Genomic DNA, 12102 nt, shown 5'->3' with positions numbered 1-12102 from the left:
TGATTATCAGTTTTTTGGAACTATACATGCTGCAGGATGAACAGCGACCTTAGCTGCTTCCCTGCACAGCAGCATTAACCAAGCACACTGAGAGACCCAAGAGATGCATGCCTGAGGAGGAACAAAGTGCTGTGATGCACATGTTGCTAAGTCTTTGAGAACATAGTGCATTGTTTTCAACTGCTGATAGAATCACAGAACCTCCTAGGTTGGAAAAGGCCTCTAAGAACATCCAGTCCAATCCAGCACTAAACTGTGTCCCCAGGTGTCACATTTACACATCTTTTTAAATTCCTGCAGGGATGAGAACTCCACCACTCTCCTAAGAAGATTGTTCCAGTGCTCAACAACCTTTTTCTGTGAAAATTTTTTTCTGCAACATCCAATCTAAACCCCCACCAGGCATAAGCAGTTTCCTCTTGTCCTTTTGCTTGTTACTCAGGAGAAGAGACTGATCCTCACCTGGCTAGAAACTCTTTTCTCAGTTAGAACATTGAGTTACTTACTGGAGGCAATTTCCCCATCAGTATCTGCTCTGTATCCCACAGCTTGAAATAATGCCTATTTCATAGCTGGATTAATTGCAAACCACAGCATAATCTGCACAAAAATGCCACACAGGATCCCAGTCCCACTAAGTTTTAATTTAGAGCCATCTATCAATGATGTCCTCATATTACATTGCATACTCCTAATGAACTCATTTATAAATGTATTTATAATGCATGTGTCTAAATACCAAAGCAAACATCGCAGGGGAGGAGAGGGTTGGAAAAGAAGAAAACGAAACCAAACAAAACGAGAAAGCATAACACTTCCCAAGCAGAGTTTAGGCAATTCTGTACTGCAGGAATGCTGGCCTTGCCAACAAAATTATGTTTAGAGTAGAAGATCCAGAGCCACTGAAAAAGTCTGAGGATTTAGAAATGTCTATTTGACAGATTACCATAATGAAGATCTACAGCACACGTTCCCTGGAGGATTACATGTGAATCACGAAGAATTTATGAAATAAATCTGTTTATTAAGGGGGAGATAAAGCACTTTGAAGTCTATATTTGTCTGGTTTGTATTCATACCCTGAGGTTATTTAAAAAGAGGGAAAAAACAATGTAGGTATGTACCACAGCAGTGACAGGCAAAGATTTCAGCAATGACGATTAACAGAGCGGGAAGTCATATGATCCAGCCTATGGGAGCTGCTACCAAAAAACTGCAGCTTGTGGCATGCATGTGAACCACGAGCATCCTTCTATTAACTTAGACAATTCTGACCTTCTTCCCATTTAAACCTTATTTTCTGCTTCAGATAAACAACCTGGATCCAATTCTTAAATGCAAAACACCCGTTTTCCATTATCACAAACAAAAGTATTGCTTCATCATCGAACAATGTGACCTGTTGGTATTGTTTCAGCCAACATCTTCAGCAATGTAAAACTCATAATTTTAAGGATGTGAAAAAAAACCTCTAAGTTTAGATAGACACTAAACCCAAGAAATATCTGATGAAACTTGGAAAAAAGTGTGTTTCTGTGGGATAGATTATTTTTTCTAAAGAAAATATTGTGTTTGTAGATCTAGAGTTTTTAATTAAAAAACCTGTTAAAGGTAAGCTAGAAAAGATCACTTTTGGCTTGTTTCAGGTGATTGACTTTATTTAATCAGGTAGATTATCATACAGCTAAGACATGTACTGGGAATGTGATCCATGACCAAAATGCAGAAGACACTTTTTAGTATTTTGATGAGAGCAGAGATAAATGCTACATTATGGATGTACTGGGACTCATACAAGAGCTCTTTAGATTAAAATTCTAAAAATACATACAGTTATTGCTTGATATACAGGACTGGCATAGTTACCGTTTCAGTCATCTAATGCTTTCCATATGCTAACCACTGAACAAATAAATTTGCCTGTAAATGCAAGAAATATGTACCACGTAATAATTAAGCCAACATGAAACAGGCTGTTCATATCAGGGTTAAAAATCTAAATTTTTTATTTCTTCCCCGAATATTTTTGTCCTGATGACTCAGCAACAATGCCGCAAGTTTCAGCTGAAGTCAGCGAGATGCCTCAGTGCTGTTTTGCAAGTGTCAACTCCATGCTCGTTACGGAGTTTGTTTTAATTACAATTTTGAGGCCATCTCTGTTACAGAAGACGAACACCTGCCGAAGTCAAGGAGCTCTGCATGGACGGAGAAACCAAGACACTGAGGCTCACACAGAAGGGCGACAATGACAATGTTGTCCTAGACTGAACCTTGCCAAATTTCCCGGTTGCGTTTCTGGTACCCTGAGCACACCCCAAATCCCGAGGGGGAGCGCGTCCTGCCATCCTCCTGACTGCGCTCATGGCTTGCAGCAAGTTTTCAGCATGCGACACAGCCCTCTGTGTTTTGGGGGTTCTGTTTCAATATTTAATAACCACATCGTTCAGTTTCTAAACTCAGGCGAGACCATGCTCGTGTCCCGTTTCTCAGCGAACAGAACGCAAAGAGCACAACACGGAGCAGCTCCACGCGGGCAGTGGCAATCGGGGATGGAGAGAGAGCGGGAGCTCCGGGCTGTGCGGGACCGTCCGCACGGCGCTTTCCCTGCCCTACCCTACCCCAAACCCAGCTCCAGCCCGGAGCCCCCGCAGGAGCCACCGCGGGCTCGGTGGAGCAGCCGCGGATCCTTTTATTTCTCCGAGTTCTGAGTTACTTTCAGGGGGAAAAAAAAAAAAAAAAAAAAACACGCACGGAGCTGCACGAGTTCTCCGCGCTGACAGCCGGGCTCCTCCTCGCCCGCGGGGTCGGGGTGAGGAGCCCGGGGGTCCCGCCCGCCCCTGGTCCGCCCGAGCCGGCGTTACCTGCGCTGCTGGTACTACAGGCGGTACTACAGGCGGTACTACAGGCGGTACTACAGGCGGTACTACAGGCGGTACCTGCGCTGCCCTGCGCGGTGCCCGGCGGTACCTGCGCTGTGCCCGGCGCCACCTGCGCTGCCCTGCGCGGTGCCCGGCGCCGCACGGCCCGGCCCGGCCCGCCCAGGGAGTTTTCAGCAGCCGTAAAGCGGAGCGCGCTCGGCCCCGGCCGTGAGGGGCCACCCCGGGGAGCGCCCGCGGGGCCGCGCCGGAGCCGCCGAGCCCCGACGGGACGGGACGGGAGGGGAAGGGAGGGGAGGGGAGGGCGTTCACGGGACCGCGGAATGGTTTGGTTGCAAAGAGCATCTTGTTGCAACTCTTGTGCCATGGGAAGGGACACCTTCCACTGGAGCCGGGTGCGCAAAGCTCTGTCCAGCCCGGCACTGAGCACTGCCAGGGATGGGGCAGCCGCGGCTTCTCTGCGCAGCCTGTGCCAGGGACTCACCGGCCGCACAGGGAGGAGTTTCTTTCATATATCTAATCTAAGTCTACCCACTCTCCACCGAAAGCTATTCTCCATCGTATCACTCCATCCCTTGTCAAAAGCCTCTCTCCAGCCCTCTGTTAGCCCCTTTAACCAGGAGAGGCTCTGACGTGTCCTTGGAGTTTTCTCAGCTCCAGGCTGAACAGCCCAAACTCTCTCAGCCTTTTGTACCGTCTGACAGATAATGGTGACGTTCAAGCCTTGTTTTACATCTTTTGTGGGGGATAACTTCTGACGTGCAGCTCTTTGTGCCTGTACAAGTCCCAGCCCCGGAGCTGGGAGGGGAGATGAGAGGAGCTGAGCGCACCCCGGGCCGGGCAGGACCCACAGCCAGGTTATCCCTGCGGATCCCCGAACATCCGAGCGCCGCGGGCACACCCGAAACTAAACCCAGCAGCATCGAGCCACACCAGAGCGCAGTTCTGTAGTTGTCCGAGCTGCTGCTATTACACCGCTCTCACAAAGCCTCTTAACAGGTAAACTTTGATCTTGAATGCACCGCCATTACAATACTGTCTCCTCAGTAAAACAAATTTCCCCGACCCAGGTTAATGATTTAGCTCTGCTTGGAAGCATTTTGCTGTTAATTCTGTCCCTAAATCTACAATTTGTCCTGCAATCCCGGATGCTACCACACAAGGTACAGGGCTCAGCTTTTCAACAAAGGCAGGAGAAGCATCAGACTGATAAATTTCACTCTCCAAAGTCAGGGTTAGTATTGTTTAAGGGAATTAGTGATAGAAATGTTCATTTTAAGAAGGAGAAATATGTCCAGCCAGAAAGACGCTTTTCCCAGAAAGACGCTTATGAAAGAAAGGGGAAAAAAAAAAACAAAAACGAACATTTAAAATGTTTTCCCTGCTGAATAAAAACTACTATTGAAATGAAGGCATCTTAGCCCAGCAGCTGCTGCAGAAAAAAGTCTTCCAGAAGTCTTCCAGGCATATGGTGCACAAAGAAGTAGACAGAAAAGCAAATTTCAAGCATTTATAAGAGCACTGGCTTCTGCTAATAAACTATTAATGGGAAAGTCTGGCTGGACTGCTGTAGCTCTGAAAACAATTTTAGAAAAAAACAGAGCAATGTGATCACTACAGAGCAGGTGAACTGCAAGTCTACAATCCTCATTAATAAAGTACTTTTTCAACATTAAGCAGAAGTAAAACAGCTGCAGCTGGAGGTGTACTTTTCATGCCCAAAGAAATCTGTCAGGCTTGTAGGTGTACAAATGCATTTACTCAAAGCATGATTCATCAGTTTGTATTCACAATTTTTTCATCTCCTGCAATATCATGTTATAACTCTGCTCTTTGCTGCATTCTTCTCTTTTCTATACCACCCCAGGTACAAGCCATGGCTATAGACTGGTTTTGTTAGTCACTCCAGACTTGAGGATTTTGTGCGGTGTAGCTTAAGCCAGTCATGCCCATTCCGTGAGAGAGGCTGAGGCTGAAGTTTAAAACAGATTTGACTCCACCACGGTTCCACATTTTTTTGCTTCAGCTGTGAACTACTTCTGGATAGTCCCAAGCTTGGCACAAGCGTGAGCTGACACTGCAGCAGAGAAATCATCTCCAAATGCAAAGTGCGCCAGCCATGACTCCACATGCTTTCATACAGGGCTCCAAACTCGTTAGGAGTTTGTTAGGAAAGCTGTTTGGAGTCTCGTGACTCTGCTCCATCTTAGAAATTCCTGGACAGATGTCTTAATTTCTAAGTAATAGCCAAAAGTCAGTTATACAAAATTCCATTAACTCTTTGCTAAAACCAGGCTAGCTTTGCTGCCCAGACCCTTGTCTTCCTGCTGCTGTTGTAAGAATTCCTCCCTTCCCAACATTTTTGCCAAGGATTGACCTCATCTAAGATCACAGGCAGAGAGCATTTGCTTACCACAGCACAGAGCTGCAACCAAAGGGAAGAGTTTGAGACAACTGGCAAGGCTTTTATTTTATACTGAATCACAACCACATGCTCTAGAAGTAAGTCACAAAAAAAATTAAAAAAAAAAATCAAATGGCACCCCAACATTCAGGGAAACTGAAATAGATTTACTCTATGAAGAAGAAGAATCCTCGCAATTACATTTTGCAAAAACTTCCTGTGACCTGGCCAGAAAAGGACATGCAAGATAATCAAATATAAACGTAAAACCTTCCCTAAAACTTTTCTGAAAGGAAACAGTGCATGAAAACTGTACCTCCACAGATGTACATCATTATTGGTGCACATCGTTCCTTATCAAAAAAAATCAGGTAGTTTGGAAATGGGCATGGAAACATGAGAAAATTGAATGTTAAGAGACTTCATTGACTTGAGATACTGGGTAAGACAGTTTCTAAGTTTTTGCTTTACAGAAAGTCTGGCACAGAATCATAGAATAACTTGAGTTGGAAGAGAGTCACAAGGATCATCGAGTCCAGCTCCTGGTTAGGTTCAAAGGAATCCATGTGATGGTTTTAACTCCTGACTTTAAATGGCTGTTTATAAGTTTACTTTCTTTCTGTAGGTGAAAGGTGTGTTGGTTTGTTTGTTTCTTTTCGTATTTTTACCAGCCTGCAAAGTGATTGAGCTTTAGGCATTCTGTGCAGCAGAACTGCCACCTCGTGGTTCCCTTAATCCTTGCTGGGTTTGATGCTGCGTTTTTGGGTTGTATTCGACTAACTAACAGAAAAATCTAATTTTTAAGAGAGTTCAGTCTATGACCCATATAAGAAAGATCCTACCTGGTTGCCACGCTGGTGAACCGACACTGTGAAGGGTGATGTCCTCTCCCTTGCTGGAGGACACTGATCACTGTAGTTGGCAGGACTATTTATTCCAGTGCAGGAGAAGGAGAGCATTAAAACTGTCATTTTAAAGGTCTGAAAGGGACCTACAGCCCTGCCCCTTATCGGCCATTCCTGCAGCATTTAATCAAGGAAGGTTCTGAGACCAAGAGGACCGGTAGGCATGCCTGGAATGTCAAGTCCTCCTTCTTTACACAGGCTAAAGGCACCACATTTAAATAACAGAAGCCCCACTTGAGGAAACAAGATATTAAATACCTTTAAAACCATCTGCTAAATGCAGTTTGAAAGTCTAAAATTCCTTTTAATGGCCAGTCTCTGCTTTTTATACTGAAAAATTAATTGGATATATGTATTTTACAGAACAAAACCACGATTCAGCAAGAAAATTAATGAAATGAAGAGACAGTTGGAGCTGCTGCCAAGAACAGTCATTTCAGACCTAGCAACCTTGGAAAATGACCTTTTAAATAATGAATTTGGAAAAATAACTCTACAAAGCAACAAAAACTTTACCTACTTATAAAGTCTGCTAATAGCAATAGCTCCCAAAGAATGAAGACATTAAATGGATCATGGAAACTCACTAGAGCTGATGGTCCTGTATCAGGTATCCTGAGTGTTGAACTGCTTTACTGCACCTCCTAGGTAACTCCAGGTTAGCTCAGGGAATGTTTCTAACCCTGTACAGTCAAGTACTCTGATCCAGAGAACAAGAGTGCAAAGTTGTACAGCTCTAAGAAAGTGAGAAGATAACAAAGTTAGGCCTAGAAGGGCTACCATGGCTTCCCCAAGTACTTAGGAAAGGATAACTAACAGGGAGGAATGCAACATACTTAGACAAGCCATTAATTATTCATCATCCCATAAGCAGTGAAATACCTCCCTAAAAATGGCTTTACACAAATGGAAGAATTGGTCTGATTCATGTTCAAGTACTGTTTAAGTAGTGCATAGTGATGCAAAACAACGTTTGGGGTTCTGAAGTACACCTGAAATTTTTCTATCCCTTGATCCATGCCTTAGAAAGAATAACTAGCAAAAGCAGGAAATTCTAATTTTTGTCAAGCTTAAACTAGAGCATGATTATTTTTTCTGTTAAGGAAATGACTCCCTACTTTATCACATCTTCTTTAAACTTTGAAATCCATCATATTGAAATGAGATGGAAGCCCTGTTTTTTATCAAAGCTTTCCTGCAGTGGACTCTCCCCACCCTTCCCCTCCCACTCAGTAAAGCTGTACCCTTAAGCTGCAAGACATAGTTCCCTGAAGTCTGTGCAGTTCTCTTGGTACTGGAAGGGGCTTTAATGTCTCCTAGAACCTTTTCAGGCTGAACAACCCCAAGTTTGCCTGACTCCATTGGAGAGATGCCCCATGCCTCTGATCATCTCTGTGGGACTCACTCCAGCAGGTCCAAATCATCCTTACAGTGAGGGCCCCAGAGCTGGACACAGCACTCAGAGAATCCCAGACCTACTCATTCCAGAGATGCAAGTGAATATAATCAACATCCCTCGTAAGCAGGGCTCCACAACACCCCAAGTCATTTCACAAGAGAAACAGTTTCTATGATAAAGATTATAGCCACAGATTATGGAGAGCACATGCTTCTTGCTTTTTTCATTATTTAAAGAATAATCACTGGTGGATTTTAGGAGGTTTTTGTGAATTGAAACAGAAAATGAGAACAGGTAGAGAAGCTGAGCCTTAATCCTCCAATTTAATTTCCTTTAATCTTGTTTATAGAATATATCCTCTTTTTTAACTACCCTTTTTTTTTTTTTTCCCCACCAAAGCCTGGCACTTTCAGATCCTCTTACACCTTTTTAGCATGAAATACATGCATTGCTATTCTCCAGCCAGACTTCCCTCCCCCCTCTCCAGCTTTCTCCCCCTCACGCTCGATGCCCTGTTTAGGCTTCTAATCCAGGATGTCTAACACAGCAAAACTGGAGCAGGAGCAGAAGACAGAGCATTGCAAGTGGCCCTTTGGCAACCTGCAGGGCTCACACTTACTGCAAATACTCTGAGCGCAGGTAGGATGGCGAACACAACATTAAGACTAAATAAAAACCAATTTATATTCTCCCCTACTGAGGTCTGAAGCTGGGATAGGTAATTTGTTCCAAATGGAGGAGGAACACTACAGACTACAGTGCTCCCGGCTTCTCTGGGTCTTGATCGTTTAACTCATCCCGGGGTTTCTTCATATAACCTGACCTCCAGTTGTTTTTGAACAAAAGAGATAACTGCTGAAGATTGTGGAGAAGATAGAAAGGAGACAACCCCTAATTACTGGTTGATTTCATCTGGAGCTGCATTATAGCCAGTACTTAGCAAGAAAAGAGACTTAAACCAAACAGCAATTCTTAAACCACCACAAACATCAGCATTTTTGTTCTTTATTAACTCAAAACATTTTATTTAAAAGTAGCAGGCCTAGCAAAATAAGGAACAATCTAAAAAGAACCCCTGTTGACACAAACACATTCGATTTGCTGTGATAAAAGACAAAGACCCACAAATCTTGCAATGTATCATTTGCTTCCAAGGACAGTAACATATAGTCTGTGATTTTAATGATTGTCCTGCAACTGATCATTTTGAGAAGCACAAGATAAAGTGCAGTTAAGCTAAATATTATTCTCTTACCCTTCCAGAGCACAGAATTTCATTTAAGCCATTCAGGTAGAGGTAGTTTTGAGGGTTAGCAGTAGATTTGAAAGCTTGTTTGTAGTCATTTCAGCTCCAAGACCTCTGCATAATTTAGACTAGTTCACATTTCGAAAACTTCTCAGAAACTTTAAAATATACACATTTTAAATGTTCAGCTTAAAATAAAGCTGCTACAGGGTCCAGTTCTGACTTTGCATATATCAGTACTTTTGAATCAAGACAAATTTCTCCCAAGAGAGAATCTTCTTTCACCACTCAAAATAATTATATTGCCACCATTCATATTAAGAGAAAAAGACAGATGGCCTTTACCCAGAGATGCTCTGGTGTGCCCTTACAGTGTTAATTGGAGGACTGACATCTGAAAGAGCTCTCTGTCTCTCAGGACTCATTTTCTCTTTATTCATACTATACCAACCTGAAAGAGAAACATTTAACAGATGCTCCCCAGACACGCATTGTTTTTCCTAATATTTTCACTCTGTGGTATAGCAATCCTGCCCAAAACCTCACCACAAGTAGCATCCTGAACGTAAAATATCTACTGCCAGCAGAGGAAGTTGTCTGTTTCCCTCTTACCTCAGAGAATTATCAGTGCATACCAGGAAACAGTGTCAGATATGCTCATCAGTCACAAGTAATTACAGATCCCTATCATCATTGTTTTTCCACACAGTCACCTTATCTCTGACAAGACACAAAAAAAAACTTCCACTGTTGTGGGAAGGATTCATCCCAAGTTTCCAAGTTTACTGTCAGAAAAATAAGAAAATAATATGTAAGAAGGCAAATGTTTTTAGTCTTGTTTATAAATAGCAAGAAATTGGATTTTTTTTAATAGATTAAATGTAAGCTTCACTAGCTTGTAAGCACCTCCTTACAACTGTTTTTTAAAGAAATGTATAACATTGCTTTCTTAATGTAGCTGTTGACTGTCTTTGTAAGTATCTAAATAATTAAAACCACATTCCAATGTAAATCCTCATGAGTGAGGTCTTTTGCCCAGTGCTCCATCAGGAGAGACACTAGAGTTTATGCTCAAGCAGTGCTTCACTACAGAGGAACCTAATTAAATTAACTGTATGAATTGAGTGACCATATGGAACCATCAGTGATGGAGAAATACTTTAACTTGGAAGCAAAATTATCACAAGAGTAAAAAACAAGGAAAGAAGGTGCAAGTTATAAGAAGAAATCTGCTGAATAATCCAAGTATTGGAACAGAAGCTCCGTCTCGAAGGATAGTGTGTCAAGAGATAGTTCATACAAAGAAACAATAACAAGTTGTTGTAATTCCGAGGCACTTAGCAGAAAAACATCACAGAAACAGAAGAATTTAATTTCTTTCAATTTACTACCAACTGCAATGGCCACATGCTGTTCTGTGTTTGTATTTATTGTGTATTTTTGTTTGTGCCACCAGAATATAAGCATTCCAGACAGAGCCCAGCTGTTTGTTTGGCACAAACTTCACTATTATACAATTCTGGGTACACTTAAATAGGGGCTATACATGCATGCTATGTTAATTCTCTCCCTGAAGCAGACTAATTAAATCAAAACCTGATAAAATGATGTTGCAATTTTCACAGAAATCAATAGAATCAAGGACATTTCAGTTTTAACTCTCCAGGGGACCAGTGTGTAAAAAACTGAAATATTTTAAAAACTGTAATTAGAGCAAAACCGTACTCTAGGAGTGGTGACAGAGTTAGAGTCGAGACTTCATGCATCTGGTGGAAAGCTGCCACTCAGCTCATGCTGCATCCTGTTGTCAGTGCAGTGCTGAGCACAGGCACTGAAATCTGCCTTTTTGCTCACATTGTAAGCCAGTGGTAGAGTTACTTTCAGCATAGATCCAAGTGAAGACTGATGGGTCATCACCTATTTCCATTCCAAACACCACAGTTTTTACTGATTCACAGAGCAGCACTACCCACAGCAGGGATAGTCCATCCCACTGCCCTGGGGTTGTTTCTTTGCACCTGCTTAAACCTGCAGGAGTTCACACATTCCTAATTCTCTTGCTGTCAGGAGGCCTGTGCCTGCCGTAATTCAGACTTAAATATCTAAAAAGCTTGGAGAACACCCAAGAGCTGTACCCTTTTTGTTGTTTCCGTGGTGTTCTGCCCTGTCGTGTGGCTGCACCCGCAGCAGAGCAGGTTCTGCTACACACAAGTCCAAGAACAGAAGAGCATTCATGAAACTTCCATTTAAATCTGTACTGGTCTTGTGATCCAACCTAACCCTCTTAAAGAAAGTTAAAATACATTCTAACACTCGTTTCATGTCCTTTGCATTGACATAAGAGACTATACAAGGTACAGGAACAGAAGGCAGCTCACTGCTGATTCAAAGGTAGCTTCTGAGGATGTGTGTTAATCCCCTGTCACACTACAGCTCAACAGGAAAAACATTTACATGAGCTGCTATGAAATCCATACAGTAAAGTTTGTTCTGTAATTTGGTGGCTGTAATTCTTCACTGTTTCCCAGACACATACCCAAACAAACTCTAATAAAGGGAGTCAAGTAGTGCAAACACTAAAAGATAATTGAAAACCTAAGAGGGCACCAGAATTTCATCAAAATCTTACCTGCACCTGTCAGTGCTGCCCATTCATTGCATATAGCAAAAGCAAATTTGAGCCAGTAAAACACCTGGTATAGATTAAAGTGGATAAATTTGGGTTTTGTTTGTCCAGGGCTTACACTTTCTTTATAGCACATCTTATACCTGATTTACTTATCCTAATGCAGGCTACTGCAAAGAGTATGTTATTAAACATTTTCATTTCAAACACACTTCTGCAACTGCAATTTACAAGAAAACAGAAGACATATGACTGAATCCCACTTGATCTCTTCACACTCCTTCTGTCAGTGCGTGGGCTTTAATTCCAGTCAAGATAAAGAAATCCATAGCAGAGACTGGTATGGAGAAATATATGCAAATTTTATAGGAAAATCTTATCTTCTATAAAAAATTATGGGCAGAAGGTGTCCAAGACAGACCATGTGAGAGGCAGCATTGCTTCAGTACCTAGTATTTTCATTTATTCTCATTTCAGCTGGTATTTTGGGATTGGTAAGAATTTTAATTCCCATGGCTGAAACTTTTAAAACTAAGGGTGATTAAATTACTTTTTAAGCAAAACATAACTTGCAGACTGCTAAGGTAGCAACTTAAGTAGAATGAAATACCTTTTCAGACTAACACAGGCCTGAAGATGCCATCAT

The 12102-nt window shown here is 42.3% G+C and overlaps 1 protein-coding gene across 1 annotated transcript in view; it reads right to left on the bottom strand.

The window, feature by feature from the left end:
* The window catches only part of NAALADL2 (N-acetylated alpha-linked acidic dipeptidase like 2), a 416276-nt gene extending 413353 nt beyond the window's left edge, over positions 1-2923 (bottom strand). Inside the window, exon 1 of the mRNA XM_053986839.1 lies at positions 2862-2923. The gene's annotated coding sequence lies outside the window, so the exon portion shown is untranslated. The remainder of the gene's footprint in view (positions 1-2861) is intronic.
* Between the last annotated feature and the right edge of the window lie 9179 nt (positions 2924-12102).

The sequence above is a fragment of the Vidua macroura genome, chromosome 10, assembly GCF_024509145.1.
Source record: "Vidua macroura isolate BioBank_ID:100142 chromosome 10, ASM2450914v1, whole genome shotgun sequence".
In the NCBI taxonomy this organism is placed as follows: domain Eukaryota; kingdom Metazoa; phylum Chordata; class Aves; order Passeriformes; family Viduidae; genus Vidua; species Vidua macroura.
Note: the sequence above shows the minus strand (reverse complement) of the source record. Positions and strands in the feature narration are given on the sequence as shown.